This window comes from Zootoca vivipara, chromosome 7 (genome assembly GCF_965207765.1).
Source record: "Zootoca vivipara chromosome 7, rZooViv2.hap1.1, whole genome shotgun sequence".
NCBI classification, from domain to species: domain Eukaryota; kingdom Metazoa; phylum Chordata; class Lepidosauria; order Squamata; family Lacertidae; genus Zootoca; species Zootoca vivipara.
The window spans coordinates 28,672,896-28,686,582 of NC_142590.1; the positions used below are offsets into that span (position 1 = coordinate 28,672,896).

Sequence of the window (13,687 nt, forward strand, 5' to 3'; positions counted from 1 at the left end):
CATGCTGGATGAGTCACCAACTGTCATCTCATAAAAGAAGCAAGATTTAACAGAGAAAATAAACTGAAAACTGAAACAGTATATGAATTCTACTTCTAAGAAAACAATTATACATTTTGGAATCTCTCTCTGAGTGCACTGTACACCCTTAAAACTGTAACATCTCAGCTGTTTGGAAGTAAGTCATATACATTTTTGTCTACCACAGGGTTTATGCGTGGAATATCAGCATAGTCTCAAATCAACAAGAGGAACATTCCAGATCTATTTCAAAAACTGCTTCTTCTTTTGTATGGCCTACCACAAAAATTCTGGTCTTGGGTAACTGCAGCTATTCCATCATGCAGAACATTTTAAACATACTGTTTCATATTGCAAGTGTGCGTGTTTTCAGAGTTTTCCTTAACTGATGCCCCTGCAGTTTTAGTCAGAATTCACTGGAGTGCTTCAGAACACTAGAACAGGATTATTCTTCCCTGAAATAGATCCCTATTTATTTTTAACACAATCAATAGCCATCTGCAAGGAACATGAGAGTCAGGTGAGACTGAAAGCATCAAGCTCTTATGACTTTGGCCATCTTCGTCGGGGGCTATTTGCCTCAATAACTATGGAGCCGGCAGCCACCTCTTCTGTTGGGACAAAGTGACCCTTTTTATTTTGTCCAACTGTTACAGCATACTCTGCATATTAACCTACCAACCCCACCCCACATTAATTGAAGTTAACTAAGATAATCATGCAAGCACAGTTCAATGTTTCCCATTCAGCAATCTGGGGGGGGGGGAGGCTTCAATTTCATAATTGGTCTGCAGTCGAGTACATTCCACTCTCCATATCAAAAGGGAGTGAAGTATCCCTCTCTCGTAGCTATTCTTGAGTGTATAATGAAAGATCTCTAGCAGACGGTTGCTAGTTTTGTTGTGAAGGGACTACACATAAAATGGTTCCTTGAGTCTCGGATTTTCTCCTTTCCCCACACAATTCCTTTATAATGAACATCAGTGAGTCCCAGGCAAAATGTTAATTAGTTGCAAAGGAATGAGTTGGTGCCGCGTCTCTGGGATGCGATTTACTATCATCATCCATGCTGGAAGACCCACAAGACAGGATGGTGTAATACTACTGGCAACACCTTACAGGCTTGCCCTCCCCCCTCCACTTCAGAAGAGCTGTCAAATTATTCCTTCCTTCCTTTGTAAGATTCTCCCTTGAGAGGGATTTCGTGCGCGTGACCCTAATTAAAATACTGCTTCTGAACGGCACTGTCAGAAGATGTGCAGGTCTCAATTATGGCATATATTTAGATTAAATACTGTGATTCATAACTAAAAGGAAACAAAAATAGAAGCACCCGATTCCTATTAATGGATGCAACACCGTTATTGCTGCATCTTGCCTCAGCTCCTCAGTGTTAAATGTTCACAAGAATTCACTGACAATAGGATTTGTTGCATTTAAGGGAATTGTCTGGTGGGAAAAGAATGTTTTTTCAAACAAACAAGAAAAGCTGCTGGACACCTGGAATGAACCAGTGAAGTCCAGTACGTAGGCTGGTGTTGGGCATAAAGTCCAGAAGAGTTCAGTGGGGTGTTATTAAAAAGACATTTTCAGCTAGGGTTAGGGGAGAAATTTGATTCTGTTTACATTTAAAGGCAAATCCATCTAATTGGTACTTTCCAAAACAATACATAAACTGAAACACAGCCAGCCATCAAAATTCACACTTTGCTGAATTTTGCAGTGCAGTTCTGCAGCCAAATGATGTGTACAACAATGTATACCTGGATAAACTATGCATACAAATGCATAGCTGTCACAGATGGGGTGTTGGCTACTCCCGAGTAAGCACTCCACACATCCTCTGGATTTTCATAGTTTTATTGTGCATGCTATATACAGTGGTGAGATGTCTCAAATCATGTCTGCTCTGCATGGGGCAGAAGCCCACAATGGCGTCTCGTGGGCTCTGACCCCCCTTTTAAGACTCCAAACGCCCCTCCTCCTTGCTCTATGGGTCCTCCGTGGTCCCAAACCAGGCTCCTGAGGTGCCGTTCTCTCTCCTCCCTCCTTTCCAGCCCCTGCTGAAGCTAGCTCCTCCCCTGCTTCCCTGCTACCAACCTGGAGCTGAGCCACCAGGACTCTGCAGAGCCCTGGACCCGTCTTAACCCTTCCTGTTCCTGATTTGAACTCCCAGACTTGCTGCTGCTCTCCCATCTGGTGGAAGTAAGCAGAGTGGGCTGCTCTCTGCAAGCCCTCTCTCTTACATCCACCCCCCCTCCAGGCTCCCCCCCCCTTTCTGAGGCCTGGTTTGCCTGGTCTGATGTCTGTAAAGAGGGCTGGAAGCCTGACAGGTCTTCCTCCTCTGTAGTGTGTGTAAAATCCTGTTCCCCGTCGGTGCTGGGTGGCTGGTCCGTGTAGTTCCTTCCGTTGTCATCCTCCTCCTCCCTCTGGAAAATTGCTTCCGATTCCCGGAGGGCTCCTTGGGTCTGCGTCTCCCCTGCTCCCCACCTGGGATCGCCCTCCCCCTCTGTGTTCCCTGTGCTACTGACGTGTGGTGGTTTGGGTCTGTGGGAGAAAGGAGCGTGCAGTTCCAGTGTGCGGTCCTCCCCTTGCATGGTGTGCGTGGTTGCCTCCGCGTTTTGGGAAGCAGGAGTGCCCTGCCTGGCCATCAGACATTTTAACCCCCCCTCCCCCCACCGGGAGCCCGGGCTCGCTGTGGCACTGTAGACCTCCTCCTCTTCCTTTCTTTCTGGAACCTCTTGGCTGCCTTCTCCCTCCACCCTCCTGTCAGCGTCTTGTGTTGGATGTGTGTCACGTCCTCTGAACCTTGGGCTTTCCCTAAAGTGTGAGAGCAAAGACCTGTGACCCACGGGATGGATCTTTCTCGCTGTAGGTGCTTCCCCCCTGAAGGTGACAGGGTTGATCTGTGTCAGAACCTTGAAGGGCCCCAGCCTTCTGGGTGCCAGCTTCTTCCCCCTTCCCCCCATGGGAAGGCCTTCTGACCACAGCCAGACCCTGTCCCCTCCGTGGAAGACCTTCTCCAGTCCCCTGTGATGGTCTGCCCCCTCCTTGTAAGCCTCATTGCCCCTTGCCACGTCTCCATCCAGTTGTTGGTGTACTGTCTCCCTCCTCTCACCCCATGCCTCAATAGGTGGTCCCCCAATCTCCCCCTCCCCCTGCTCTGGGAAGGCTCTGGGGTTTCGCCCAAGACTGGCCTTACTGGGTGTGAGCCTCGTGAAGACATGTACTGCATGCCCCTCCGTGGGGTTGTCATGATATTGCTTGAGAATCTTCCCTCTGAGGGAGTCCTGGGGCATATACCGGGCATCATTGCTAAAGAGTAACCCCTCTTTCTCTGCAAGCCCTTCCCCTGCCCCCTTTTTCTCCCTCAAGTCCCTCCGTATGTTCTGGGTAAAAGTGTCCTCTTTGGTGAGTTGGCTCAGTTTCTCTTCCTGCATCCCCGCCTCTGCGTCGTTCCATCCGCCTGGGGAGCTGATGTGGTGCGATCCTGAGGATTCTCCTTCTTTCCTGCAGTGCTCCTTGCCGTCTGCATCTCCAAAGGTGAGATCTCCCCGGCGCTGGCTGCCCACAGGGTCATTGTCCATTAAGTCCAAAGCTAGCACTTCTGCGTGCTTGTTCACTGTCATCTTCCGAGAGGGGGTCTGTTGCGTGACCTCACCCTCCTGCAATTCCCGGCCGCCTACGGTCAAGACGCTCATGGGCAGCTCCCTTGGGAAAATGGGAATCTGATCCTGCTTAGCCAAGTCCACCGATAGGAAATCGTCGCTGCTGCCCCTGCGGAGAAGCCCGACTGTCTCCTGGGTCTGGCCTCTTGGCAGCTGCAGACTCACTTCCATCTCTTTGTCGTGCTGTGGGGTGTTACAGGAGGGCTCAGTTGTTGGTGCTCTGCCTGGCCCCTCCCCTCCTGATCTGGCATCCAGGCTTGTGTCTGTGCCTGCCTGCTCTCGCCATTCCTTCCTCTGGGGGCAGTGTTCCACCCAGTGGCTGGGTGCATTGTAAAGGCATCTCCCGCCTTTCTCTTCCCTCTGTTTTCCCGCGTCAGCGTTTGAAAGTACCCGCGCGCGGGCTTTGTCCCTCTGCATCACATCTGGCTGGAGGGGGCTGTGCTGTGCTGCAGCTGCCTCCCCGGGACTGTATGGGAACTTGTGGCCGCTGCCTTTCCCCTCCGTCTGTCCCCTCTGCCCGGACTCGCCTCTCAGCCTCCTGCACTTCCACGCCACCATGCCTCTCAGTCTTAGAGCCAGCTTGTGCTGAGGGTCGCCCTACAAAGTGCTGGCCCGTCCCGAGTGTCCTCTCTGCTTGTCCAGCCTCCGCTCCTCTGGCTTGGCTGTGTTCCGAGCTGCTCGGTTCACTAAGCTTGGCTTCCCCTGTGCCCGGGTGCCTACCTGGTGCTTGAGCCGTTCCATAGTTGCAGGGTGCTGGCAACTCATGCCAATCCTCCCTCGGCATCTCTCTCTTCTGCTTTAGATGCTGCCAACTTCATGCCGGCTGCTACATTTGCAGCCCTCTTCCCTCGGGGTAGCCATCAAGAGATTGTGGGCTTGCTGTCACAGATGGGGTGTTGGCTACTCCCGAGTAAGCACTCCACACATCCTCTGGATTTTCATAGTTTTATTGTGCATGCTATATACAGTGGTGAGATGTCTCAAATCATGTCTGCTCTGCATGGGGCAGAAGCCCACAATGGCGTCTCGTGGGCTCTGACCCCCCTTTTAAGACTCCAAACGCCCCTCCTCCTTGCTCTATGGGTCCTCCGTGGTCCCAAACCAGGCTCCTGAGGTGCCGTTCTCTCTCCTCCCTCCTTTCCAGCCCCTGCTGAAGCTAGCTCCTCCCCTGCTTCCCTGCTACCAACCTGGAGCTGAGCCACCAGGACTCTGCAGAGCCCTGGACCCGTCTTAACCCTTCCTGTTCCTGATTTGAACTCCCAGACTTGCTGCTGCTCTCCCATCTGGTGGAAGTAAGCAGAGTGGGCTGCTCTCTGCAAGCCCTCTCTCTTACAATATCTTTACAAAAAACATTGAAATGTATTATATTTGGGGAAAACTGCTTTACAAAAATGTGTACATTGGGCAAGATTGCATTAAAGCATGCCTATATTAGAGAAGGGACCCAGGTGGCGTTGTGGGTTAAACCACAGAGTCTAGGGCTTGCTGATCAGAAGGTCGGTGGTTCGAATCCCTGCAATGGGGTGAGCTCCCATTGCTCAGTCCCAGCTCCTGCCCACCTAGTAGTTCGAAAGCACACCAAAGTGCAAGTAGATAAATAGGGACCGCTCCGGCAGGAAGGTAAACAGCGTTTCCATGCGCTGCTCTGGTTCGCCAGAAGCAGCTTAGCTTAGTCATGCTGGCCACATGACCCGGAAGCTGCCTGCAGACAAACGCTGGCTCCCTCGGCCTATAGAGCGAGATGAGCGCCGCAACCCCAGAGTTGGACATGACTGGACCTGATGGTCAGGGGCCCCTTTACCTTTATATTAGTAGAAATTCACTGATGAATTTCCACGAGGAAAAAAAAACCCACAGATTGATGTGGAAATGTGGAGAACTGAACTTCAGATTCAAGTTTAGAAACAGAGAGAAGCAGAAATTGGTGGATCTGCCTATTCCTTACTTTCAGCCTAATTACACATTGTGCTGTTGTGAGAATGCATGAAAAACATGGTTGAGTGTCTTGTGCATGTGTGCATGCACTTGAAGAAACAAACAAACAAATTCAATGGTAAACATACATTTTGAAGCTGTTTTCTAGGTCATCTAGTATTATCAGAGCTTTGGGCATCAAGGCCCTCTCAGCAAAACAGAAATTACGACCTACACTTATGATGCACTTTAAAATGGCATTGCTTAGTTCATTTCAATAGGGCATTGTCACTTAAGAGGCGAGTACACTTTCTCAAGAGATTTGAAGATAACTGTGGTTTTTAAAAAGCAACAACAATAAATGACTTACTATGTACGAGTCCTGTTATCGGGCTCTATGAAAAATGCTTCTGCATTGTAAATTCTCTTCCCTAGCAGATATTAAATCCCTTTAAAATTGCTCCCTAGACCCATTTTCAAATATGAACCACATCTGATCGAATGAGCTTAAACATCTGTAAGTATGAGTGTACAATTGATCATCTGGATAGATGAAGTATGACTATTTCTAGACCATGGTACTTCCACATGTGTTCACTCCTAAATCTATTTCATCCCATTTTTGCATTAATCTGCATTTTAAAAAGAAGAAGAATCCACATAAAACTGGCATTGAAGTATATATTGGAACTCTTGAAGTTCTATAACACTTATTCCACCCCCAAAGTTGGCATTTCTAAACATATTTACTATTGCATTGCCCTTTAAAAAGTGCATTTTGATACCTTTTGAAACAAAGAAATGTTGGGAGGTTTGAGAAGTGCAAAATATGGGTGACAGCCAAGCTCTAACCCACACAGTAATCTGGAAGACACAGATCAGATCAGATCAGGTCATATTTTGAAAAATCCAAAGATTGAACCTCTCATGCATTCCTACATCAAGTCCAGCATTGTTTATTTAAAAGTGCCCCATCAGATTTTGCAGAGAAACGTACGAGCCTGGTACATTGAAAATAAGCTCCCAAAATGGCTTTCCTTCAGAGCCTGACATAGAAGCAATTCCAAATATTCTGTGCTTGTGTAAATGTGTTTCGGATCTTTGCTTGGGACGCATAGTGCTGTTGCGAGTGCGTATAACAAGTCTTTCTGTCATCCAAAACATCTTTTGACAATAGCACAGCAGGAGACACCAACATTTAAATCCTGCCTATGTTGTGCTAAGATGTTACAATAGGATTACAACCTACAGACAGAACACACCGGCTTGGCCCAGAGAGAATGCTTCCAATGTCAGTCAAAATCGCTGTGTGCACTATTGCAGTTGCATATCTCGATGGCAGCGTGTCAGACCCAAAACCCTTTGGATAAAAAAAAGGAAACCTTGAATATTCTTCATTCTGTTATTCAGATAGCGGCAAACCCAGGGGCTCCTGGGTGTAGCCCAGATGTTTGGCTGTCAACAGCAGCTGCTATATGCTGGTGCACAGAAAGTGTTTCCTTCAATGAGATGCAACATGGCATGTGCTTCAGGTTACACTGTATCACATGAGACCACAGTCTGATGAAATTCAAAGCCTCAAATGCTTTTGCAGGGTTTTGCAAATTTAAAGAAGTGGTGTCTTTTCTTTTCTTTTTAAATCAGAAGATAGAGCAACTATTTACAACCACCACCACCAAGCCAGGACACTTAAACAAAAATTAGCATTTATGTATAGATATTATGAGTATAAATTCAAATATAATATTGACTGGATTTAATCAGGCAACAGGGAAAGAATAGTTTATAATTCATTCATTCTTACATTTGTACAGTCATACCTCGGTTTAAGTACGCCTCGGTTTGAGTATTTTCAGTTTAAGTACTCCGCGGACCCGTCTGGAATGGATTAATCCACTTTCTATTACTTTCAGTGGGAAAGTTCGCTTCAGGTTAAGTACACTTCAGGTTAAGTACAGACTTCCAGAACCAATTACACTCATACCTCGGGTTAAGTACGCTTCAGGTTAAGTACAGACTTCCAGAACCTGTAAACCGAGGTACCACTGTATCCTATGTTTCCTCCAAGGAGCTCAAGATGGTGTATGTAGTTCTCCCTTTTATCCTTGCAACAACAACTCTGTGAGGTAGGTTAGGCCGAGAGGATGTGACTAGCCCAAGGTCACCCAGTGAGCTTCATGGCCAAGTGGGGACTAGCACCCTGCTCTCCCAGGTCCAAGTCAAACACTCTAGCTGCTACAACACACCAGTTCTTTGGTTTCTTGAATCGTCTTGCCTTTTCAGTCCCCTTTAAAAGGTCATAATGCAAATTCACATGCTACATTCAGGATCAGAGGCAACATCTCCCTAAATACTAGTCACTGAGGAACAACAGCAGCAGATCACTGTTAACCTCATGTCCTATTTGTGGGTTTGGCATAGACACCTGGTTGGCCATTTTGGAAGACAGGACTAGAACTAGACAGAAGGATTCTTCCTATGTTCTAATTACTGCCACCTACCCCTGAAATAGCCCAATATCTAACATTGGACTATAATCATAGCTGCCAAGTTTTCCCTTTTCTCGCGAGGAAGCCTATTCAGCATAAGGGAAAATCCCTTTAAAAAAGGGATAACTTGGCAGCTATGACTATAATAAATAGGCTTGTGTTCACAGATGGATTTCTTATTTTCATTTTTTCCATCCTTTTCCAATTAATGTATATCCACAGATTAATTTTCAAGAAGACATTTTTTTTTGGGGGGGGGGGATGTTCCTGACAACTCACCTAGTGCCATATGAAAATATGCTTCAAAATTAAAACATGCATCTTGTTTCGTTTTGCTTTTTTGTTCTTTGTCAATCTGCTAGTGGTAAGCCCCTTCATCATCCAAATTGTGAGCAAAATGCGCAACAGTTCCCTTTCTGTGTAATTTCATTTCCTCGCATTTCTCTTCTTCCAGCCAATTTAGTTCAGTTACCTGCCATCTGCTGTCTCCTCACCTTATTTCTTGGCTATAATGTTAGCACAGTATGAGGTCTGCTATATAAGTCTACTAGTGGTAAGTGGCTGCGGACTCTGCTACATACACCTCCAGAATCCAGAAATTCTATCTCCTTTGCACAATGAGCAGTGCTTTTGAAAGGAGAACTGCCACAGCTCTGTCTGTAAAACCATGTTCTTATTGTCCCATGACAAAGACTGATTTTGGTTACTGAGGAGGAGTGTTGCAAAATCGCCCTAGACCTGGATATGGGCCCTTTCCTTTATTTGACATACTCCATGGCTAGCACCTGACATTGGAAAAGATTCTGAGGCTAAGCATCTAATAGAGCAAGTAGATGATGTTGATGATAATGATGATTAAAAATGAATAAAACAAACATGCAGAAGCACCAACTTGTGGCGGAGATTTGAGAGGGCCTGATGTTGCGTCAGGTTGGAGGAGTTAGGAATGTGGTGGCATCACAGCTTCAATGGATGGTAGATTAGATCCTCCTACCCAGGCATGTCAAACCTGCGGCCCTCCAGATGTTTTGGACTACAATTCCCATCTTCCCCAACCACTGGTCCTGCTAGCTAGGGATCGTGGGAGTTGTAGGCCAAAACATCTGGAGGGCCACAGGTTTGACATGCCTGCTCCTACCTGAGGGTCCTTTAACTGGCTTTGGCCCCGCAATGCTGCAATCATGCCAGGGGCCTTGGGCCAATCAGTGATGCTGGCATGATCGCAAGGTAAGCATATATATATATATATATATATATATATATATATATATATATATATAATATATGGCAGCATGATGTGTGTGTGTCTCTTGCTTCACACTTGCAAACACCCGCCCACCCACCCATTGTTAGATTGGTGTCTGGCCTTGCTTTGGAGTTTGGTTGGTTGCCTGTTTGGAACAGGGGCCAGGTAGGATTTTTTCCCCCAATGTGGCAGATTGGCAGTGGCCACTTGGTTTTGGCCTACCTCTTAGCAATCGTCACAACTTTGTAAGGTTGGGCGGTTAGGCATTGGTTTAGGGGAATGCGGGAAGGGGAGGTGCGGCCATCACCTGCCTCTCCATTTGATAGGGTATTCCATTAAAGGAATCCAGGAGTTTGGATCTCATCCAAAGCCCAGGGAAGGGCTAAGAACATGCCAGGACCCCCGGGAACCCCAGGGGAGAGCACCAGTCAATCGCCGTTGTTGGAGCTCCCTCTGCTGGTAGTTTACCCTTTGCAGGCTTCCTGCTGGGTGGGCAGGAGCCAGTTATAGTCACTATATACTGTACCAGGGTTCCCCAAACTAAGGCCCGGAGGCCGGATGCGGCCTGCGAGGCTCATTTATGCAGCCCCTGGTGACCCCTGCCGCCCGCTGCCACCACCCGCTCTTACCGATGCGGTGCGGCATGGCTGCCCACTCCCAGGTCGCTGGGAGCACCGCAAATAGCTTGTGCGCATGCGCAAGTGTCATTTCCGGTGCACTTCCGGGCTGGAGGAGGCACATGTGCACAAGTTATTTCCGGTGTTCCAGCAACCCAGAAGTGTGCCGGAAATCGTGTGTGTGCATGCTTATGGGCGGTTGCTCCCACGTGCTCCAGCCCACAGCGTGATCGGCGCTGGTGGCACAGGCCCTCGGCAAGGTAAGTTTGGGGACCCCTGTACTGTACCAATGCCTAAGCCAATACCAGTCACACTTGTGTATTCAATAAAGTTGTGGCCTAAATTTGCCCAAACTAAATTCTGTGTCCATTGGGGGCGGGTTTCGGCGCTTGACGTGCAACTCCTCCTTCTCTTTCTCTTTCTGCAGGAGGAGAAGGAGCCGCCAGCCATTGAAGCTGCACTGGTGCCATGTTCCTGGCTCCTCCAACCTGACACGACTTTTTTAAAACATTGGGCGGTTTGCCCCCAAATTAATATTGGGGGGCCCCAAAAGGGTTCAGCCCCCAGGAGTTGGCGCCCCTGCAAACATGTAACATGATTCTGGCTGTGATTCTCACTCTGTGACTTTGGGCTAGCCACATCCTCTCAGCCTAACCTGCCTCACAGGGATGTTGTGAGGATAAAATGGGAAGGAGAACTATATAAACCACCTTGAGCTGCTTGGAGGAAAAGTGGGGTAAAAATGTAATTAATAGCAGAACTTTCTACCATGTGGATATGTTTAGGCTTGCTCTGTCTCCTTTTAGAAATCAGAAGACAAGCACGGGGCCAGTAGAAAGGAAAGGAAAACAAAAAAGATGGCCTGGATTTCTGTTTGCTTTATTGAAAGAGAAGTTAAGTTTGTTCCAGACTAAGCAAGTTAAAGCGCTAATGAGGAAGAGGAGACAAGAAGAAAAATGCTAGTTGCAGTTATACTGCTTCTTTAGCTTGGTCAACAACAGAAATTAATTGGATTTCCCCCCACCCGCAGGCTCTCTATTTAACATCCGCTAAACTGAAAAACAATGTTGATGTTGCAGTTTATTGAGTATTTGACAATTCTCCGAATCCCGTTTTTCGGTTACATAAAAAGATCTCAACAATTCAAATAATTAGCACCAATGGTAGAATGCGGAGTGCCATTCCAATTCTCATCTTTTATTTGAGATTCCCGTTGGCACTGATCACAATGGGCAAAGTCACAAGGAAGCTACAAGCTATGAATTCCAATATTAATAAGAAAAACCCTTAGCCCAACACAAAATAATGATATTTTTGTCAGAAAGATGGCTTATACTGCAGACTGTGATGTAGATGAGGTAGTTTAATCACCAACATAGGAAATTGCCTTATACTGAGTCAGTCTACAATGATCTAGCAGGTAGTTCTTACATTTGTTATCTCCACTGTAGTGAACTGGATTTTGTAAGTGAGGACCTGAGTATGTGCAACAGATCCTTGATTGAGCAGTAAATCATCAGATCAAGGAACATTTTTAGAATAGCTGCACTGGTTCCCAGTATGTTTCTATGGACCTATGGACCCCCTAAATGGTTTTAGTCTAGGTCCATCTAAAGGGCCTCTTCCATATTATTTTCCCAAGGCCCAAGATCTGATGGAGACATCCTCTGTGTCCCATAATAGGCTGATGGAAATATAGCTTGGGACATGCGACAGGGCCTTTTCTGTGGCTGCACCCCAGCTGTGAAATTCCCTTCCAGAGGAGGTTCAACTAACCTCTTCTGGTTATGGTATATTTTCTGCCATCAATATCTCTTTAGGCAAACATTTCATCTGGCCATGTCCGTTACTATCCATGTTTCACCAAAACCTCCATGTAAACTGGCCATGTCCGTTACTATCCATGTTTCACCAAAACCGCTTGACCGATAGCATTCAAATTTTGACACAATGCCACATGTGAATATGAGAGCAAGCCCATACTGTTTTCAAAGACATATGACACACCTGTGCCTGGTAAAAACCCCAAAAACCTGTGTTTCAAAATACACCACTCAGATGAAAATGCATTCTGGGAAAAGAACCAGGTTGCAAACCAGCACCCTCTAGCAGCGGCTACACTGGTACTACACCTATAGATCCTTCCCTCTCAACAGCAATGTTTACATACTAGGCTGAAGCCTTTACAGACTAGGCCGAATGGCGGTAGTGACTTGCATGAGTGGGGGTGGGGGGGCAGGGAACGGGATAGGTTAGGACACGATGGGACCAGTCACAGGGATGAGCTGGGGGGGAGAGAGGGCATGATGCATCATGGCTTGGGACAGGGTGGGGGGAATCACAGGGATAAGCTGGGGGAGAGGAGAGGGCAGGATACGTCATGGATCGGCACAGGGTGGGGGCGGTCACAGGGATTAGCCACAGCAACACGTGGCAGGGTTGGTAGTAGGCCAATATAGTTTCTCTTCTCTTTTAAATGTTGATGCTGAAGCTTTTAATTATCTGCCTGTATGGTCAGATCATGTGTGTGCCTGTCTATGTATCTATTTCTATCGTCCAGGCTCGTAAACTATGCAGGGCGTTTCCATGCACGGGGAAAGCTGCAGAAGGTGGGCTTCGAACACGTGGAAGGCTGCTTGTCTGGCTGTGGTAATTTGACTCCTGCTCTCCCCCATCATGTGACTGGACAGCCACAGTGGTGGTGTTTGAACAGGGCAGTGCAGACTCTGACATAACCAGTAACTTCATTGCAGCTGTGAAATGGCTACCATAGCACTTCCTTTTGTGCAGCCACACACTTTTAGTTCCTAAGTAGAAAAATCCATTTTCTGCATCAGATACATTCTTGTTTTCATTTGTTCTTTCCACATAATGAAAAACAGAAGTATTTATGAAGTGTTCAGCAGCCTCAAAATTGACTGCATTTAAATCTAAAGGAAAAGAGCTGATAATTATCCATTAAGAAAACTACCGGAGGCTTGTTTCTTTCACTCATGTGGCACCTTTTAAAGCCTTGCAAAGCCCTTGTTAGAAATTAAAAGAGCAGCAACTTGAAGATAATGAAACTGATCCAGAATTATCTTGCCGAGGAGATCATATTAACAGAAATAATCTTATCATTATTAGTGCAAACCTTAAAACATGATGGATAATTTAGAAGTTTAAAATGCTGTGATGTGACATTTTAAAGTCTGACTACTTAAATTAGAAGTATGAAGTGGCTATAAAGTACTTCAGGGAGAAATAAATATATTAATTTCACTTGCACACCAGGTCAGTTCCCAACATGCTTTCCCAGTACAAATCTTTCTTTGTTTGCTGCAATGAAGTTTAGACTCCCATGTTGGGAGTGAGAGTGACCCAGGCCTTCAGAAATGTATATACTGTAAGCAGTTGCTTTGCCCGTGTTGTCCAGTTCTGTTAGTTGAATAAAGGTTCTTGCTGTTATAACTGTGTCTTGCTTTGTGGGAACCCACCTACACTTCACTTTCCATGTGTGTATCAGGGCTGCTAGAGTGGGGCTTCCTCTCCACCAGTTGAGCACTGCCATCAGAAAGGCACTTTTCACCATCTTAGGCCATTCCAGTCATTGGTTAGGATTGTTCTGTAATTAACTGATGACTAACTTCCAGTGCGGGGACACGGGTGGCGCTGTGGGTTAAACCACAGAGCCTAGGGCTTGCCGATCAGAAGGTCGGTGGTTCGAATCCCCACGATGGGGTGAGCTCCCGT

General features: G+C 46.8%; 1 long non-coding RNA gene across 3 annotated transcripts in view; it reads left to right on the forward strand.

Moving 5' to 3' along the window:
* The window catches only part of LOC148685022 (uncharacterized), a 76,047-nt gene that overhangs the window by 12,608 nt on the left and 49,752 nt on the right, over positions 1-13,687 (forward strand). Inside the window, exon 3 of one of the 3 annotated variants that reach the window (XR_015950994.1) lies at positions 12,516-13,283. The exons of the other annotated variants lie outside the window; for them this stretch is intronic. This is a non-coding gene — a long non-coding RNA (uncharacterized LOC148685022). Of the gene's footprint in view, positions 1-12,515; positions 13,284-13,687 lie in introns of those variants that run through there. 3 annotated transcript variants of the gene reach the window in all.